We start from the raw sequence: 4,818 nt of genomic DNA on the forward strand, positions 1-4,818 counted from the left end.
TTAACAAGCACAGAGGGTACAATTTTAAAATGGGACATTTCCCCAGGTCTAATCAAATAGCACATACCCTCCAAAAAAGGGTTCTTTTGAAATAGCATCAAGAAAGCACGTGCTCTGAGCTCAGAGGCAGCTGCAGCAAAAGGAAAACAGAAAACAGTTAACCTCCACCTTGTATATAAATCAGCGCAACAGATGTAAAAGCAAGTGTACATTTGGAACCTACTGACCCAGAACACCAGCCCTGAACCTTCGTTTCCTCTCCGATACGACTCCATCCTGTGATTTTTGCTCCGAAGGCACAGAAGACAGAGTGGTTTTGTTCTTTGGCAAGATTCACCGAGAGAAACATTTCTGCCCTGTCTTCTAATGCACCTCCTTTCCTCGGGAGAGGTGGGGAAAGGTGTCGTTGTAGGACAACATCCAGCGTGCAGGCCATCTAAGCCATGTGGTGTTCTCAAATGCAGGGATCAGGTATTGCCAGACCCGAAGGGAAAAAAATAAATCAGCCAATAACACAAAATCACTCCAGGATTGGCCTAAGCAGCCTCTCATCAACATTCAGCGGTAGTGTGATAGAAAGGAGGAGAAAAAAAACACCCCACAGACACATGACAAGAAGAAAAGATAAAAGGAGTTCTGAATGAAGAAAAAATGTGTTATTTCTTAACTGATCTATGGATTAGGAGGAGGAAAGGGGCTCTGACATGGCCTGCAGCTCTTTGTTTATAAGAACGTCCTTCCAGTGATCTGAACCAACATCAGATGGGAGCACGGAGATGCTCTTCCTCAGTTTTCAGCGCTCTGTCTCCTACACAAACTTAGGGAGACAGTTAAGTGCAAATCTGTGTGAAAAGGCTCGTTATCAAAGGCTAGGAACAGATTTTATTTCAATGCTTCATGCGGAATCTTTAAATTCAATGCTAGGAAACACGCCAGAGGGTTGCAGAGAGTGAAGCTCTTTTGTTACAAGAGTCCACACGCCCTAAATGTCAAGGTCCCCAACCCTGCGGTTGAGCCCCTGTGAGCAGCCCTCTGCAGCCCATCCCAGCTTCAGGAACGCAGAAACCCATGAAAAAGATGAACAGCACAGCAATAAAAGTTCAGATTTGGTTTCTAAAGCAAGAAGTTTGCATTAAAAAAAATGTGAAAAAATATTATATACTTATAAATACATATTTATTTTTATATACAAGTCCTTACAAATACATACACATTCTAGTCAATGGAAAATTGGAGAAGCTCTTACAAAACTTCCTGTATTTCCATTTGTTAGGAAAGTCCTCTCAAAATCTTATTTCCTTTGTAAAGGACTAAGTAGGCATTTTTTCTTTGAGAGTCTGATCCACTCTACATTGCAAGCTAAAGCTCTTTAATTTACAAAAAAAATTGAAAATTGTCTTCCTGCAATATAAAAATTCTGTGTCCATAAGAGCAGACCCTTATCAAAAGGCTTAAGTTTTAGGATCCAGCTTGTACCTGATGGAGAAAATGCCTTAAAAAACAGTCGCGTTAAAATGAAAGTGAAAGCACCTGCGTTGCTTTAAGGATCTGGATTTATACCATTGGCACAGGCTGAAAATCAGCCTTCTGAAACTGCTTGTGTTATGTCAGTACGAAACTGATCCAAATTTGACCATTCAAGCTTTTTCAGGAGAAATAGAATAAATATGTGTCCTCCTACAGCGAGGCAGGTTATTCGCTTTTCTTGGGCTTTTTTGTTGTTGTTCTGACTCCTGGTGGAGACAATTATTAGGACTGTCCTCTATAAATCTCTCTCTTTGTCATTTTTATTTGTTTATTCGTCTATTTTTAAGCCATCCTTCCATCTCACTCGCCTTCATAATAACGATAGGGTTTGCTTGACACCTACAGGGAGATTCTTCATGATTTTCTGCATACCATGCATCCGTTTATGCATATAACGTGGCATTTAAATACAGAAGTAATGCCATGCTGTATTGGAGAAGACTGCATCTGCATCCACCAAATATTTGCCTGGGAGAGACAGGAGGCCAGATAGATGGGAGTTTGGAAATGACATTAAAGGAAGGACAGGTTGCAAATTGCATGATCAATACAGGGCAGCAATGGAGAGAAGAACTGAAAAAGTCTATATCCTATAGGGATAAGGAGGGATATGGGTCAGTGATGAGAATTCAATTGCCATAACAAAAGAGATGGAAATGAAAAAGCACAACTTTCATGCAGGGGCAATAATTGCCTTTGCAGCCAATGGCTAGTGCGCAAAATAAAAAACAAAGCTATAAAAGCAGAAAAATAACATGAAAAATAATAATGAAGAGTTGGGTCCCGCTGTGTGTGACTGCTCTCTCTGTGCCCGTTCTGCCTCTGCAAATCTTTGCCTGTGCCCAAACACATTGCTGGAGCTGGTCCACACAGTTTTTATAACCCGCTTCTAACAGCGCTAATATTTAGTAGACATCTGCACTCAGCTGTTGCTTATATTCAGGGATCTCCAAGGGCTGTGGGCATGGCATGGATTTGATGTTCTCGGTTTGCAAAGGGGGAAACTGAGGCCTACAGAAGGCAGGATTTGGTCCCATGGGGACTCCGTGGCAGAGATGAGAAGTTGCTGCAGGAACCTCCTTAGCAGCGGACTATCTTCAAACCCTCTCTCTCATGACCAGCCAAGTCCCTGGCACCAAGCGTGAAGCTCAGAGGAAGGTTTTCTGCCCTAAGAGCAGAAAGGAACAGCCCTTCCTGGGCAAGGTGGCACAGTGCCCCTTCGCTTTCATGGGCAAAGGGCTGGCCCTGCAAGCTGTGAGGTTTCGCACAATCCATATCTACAACTGCATGTCCTCATCCTTCCCTGCCGTTTGACCCTATGTTGGCCATGTCCTGTAACACAGAATCTCACAAACACACAGCCAAAGCAGTGAAAATGTGGGAGTTCTGGCTAGAAACCTGACTTAGCTCTATACCTTTTAAGTCCTAGCTTCAGACACTGTTCTGAAGGCCAATGGTATCCAGGGGTACATTAAAAAGAGTGTGGCCAGCAGGTGGAGGGAGGTCATCCTACCCCTCTGCTCTGCCCTGGGGAGGCCACATCTGGAGTCCTGTGTCCAGTTCTGGGCTCCCCAATTCAAGAAGGACAGGGAACTTCTGGAAGGAGTCCAGCGGAGGCTACCAAGATGATCAAGGGACTGGAGCATCTCTCTGATGAGGAAAGGCTGAGAGACCTGGGGCTGTTCAACCTGGAGAAGAGAAGACTGAAAGGGGACCTCATCAATGCTGGAGCGTGTCCAGAAGAGAGCTACCAAGCTGGTGAGGGGTCTAGAGAACAAGTCATATGAGGAGGGGCTGAGGGGAGACCTCATTGCCCTCTACAACTACCTGAAAGGAGGGTGTAGAGAGGTGGGTGTTGGCCTCTTCTCCCAAGTGAATAGTGACAGGACCAGAGGAAATGGTCTGAAGTTGGGGCAGTGGTCTCTTCCAACCCCCACCATTCTGTGATTCTGTAATTCTGTGTGATTCTTTTCTCCCTGAGAAATTCCTGTACATCCCCCATGCTCAGCTGCACGACTGTAACACATCTGTCTTCAACAGGGAGTCTTTCCTGCCGCCGTAGGAATCTGATGTATAAAACATGAGTCTTCCTTCTCAGCATGGGAGACTGTTGGTACAGACTCCATTACAATACAGCATGTTACAACCTTTTTCATGTTAATCATATCAAATTCAGGCCTTCATAACTTCTTGACATACTTGTTTTGTGGGCTGAAATTACCTGAGTGTAGGTTCTTCCTAAAATTAAATTATTTAAGCTGTAAAAGTTTTCCAGCTATTTCCAAGCATTAGCAGAAAGATACATAAACAGGAGAAAAAGTCATGTAAATCTAAATGTTGAAGAGAAAACAGAAACAAAATAGTTCTCAATAAAAATTGAATTTTTAAGTGAGGAAACGCTTTAATTTTTAAGTAAGGAAGAACATATGGATTTGTCCCCAAATTGCACATTTTAAAAAAATATTTTTGTTAGCCTTTTAAAATTGTATATTGGTCATATCGGGGGGGGGGGGGTGGGATGGGGGGGTGGAATTTTAAAAAAGCCTATAATGCATAGAATGTTCACACTAGTGAATCTTTCATATTGCCTTAAAACAGATTTCAGCAGATTCTTTACCATATAAAAGATGATAAAGGATGCTATACTCAATGAGATTCACCATTGCCACGTGAGACCATTATACTCATTTTTTCCTTAATATAAATCTCCTCCTTTCCAAAGGATGCAGTTAAGGTCTTCCACGAATTTTTAAGATGTAATTTTTACGTGAAAGTAGTGACTTGGGAGTTCCCAATTTCAAAAATCTTGAAGAGATGAAATAGGTTAAAGAAATTAAAGGTTTTAAAGGTTGTTTGGAAGTTTTGTGTGGGTCGATCACGGAAAAGGGATTAAGTTACTGTTTTGGGCTAATTCCTATGGCTTTGTTCTCAGTTGCCTTTTGCCTCTTATTGTCAAATGTGCTTCATCATAAAAAGCAAGAGGCTTATAAAGTGCTGTCGAGTTGAGTTGGAAAATATTTACAATTATTTTGCACTGGTATAAGCAGCTAGATGAAGCTCAGTACAACAGGGGACCAGTCCCGTATCTCTGTCTGCAGTAGCCCCTGGCAAGGTGTGCATTGCACAGAACTTCTGTTTATTTTGGACACACTGTAAAAAAGACACAAGTCAAGTGGCTCCAGTCAGCCAGAAAATATGACTGCCTGTTAAAACTATGCTTTCTTGCATTATTGCTACCATGCTCCTTTTTTTACCTATTTGAACAAGTCAGTAGCATCTGCCTATGTCTTG

Source organism: Numenius arquata, chromosome 4 (assembly GCF_964106895.1).
Source record: "Numenius arquata chromosome 4, bNumArq3.hap1.1, whole genome shotgun sequence".
Taxonomy (NCBI): Eukaryota; Metazoa; Chordata; class Aves; order Charadriiformes; family Scolopacidae; genus Numenius; species Numenius arquata.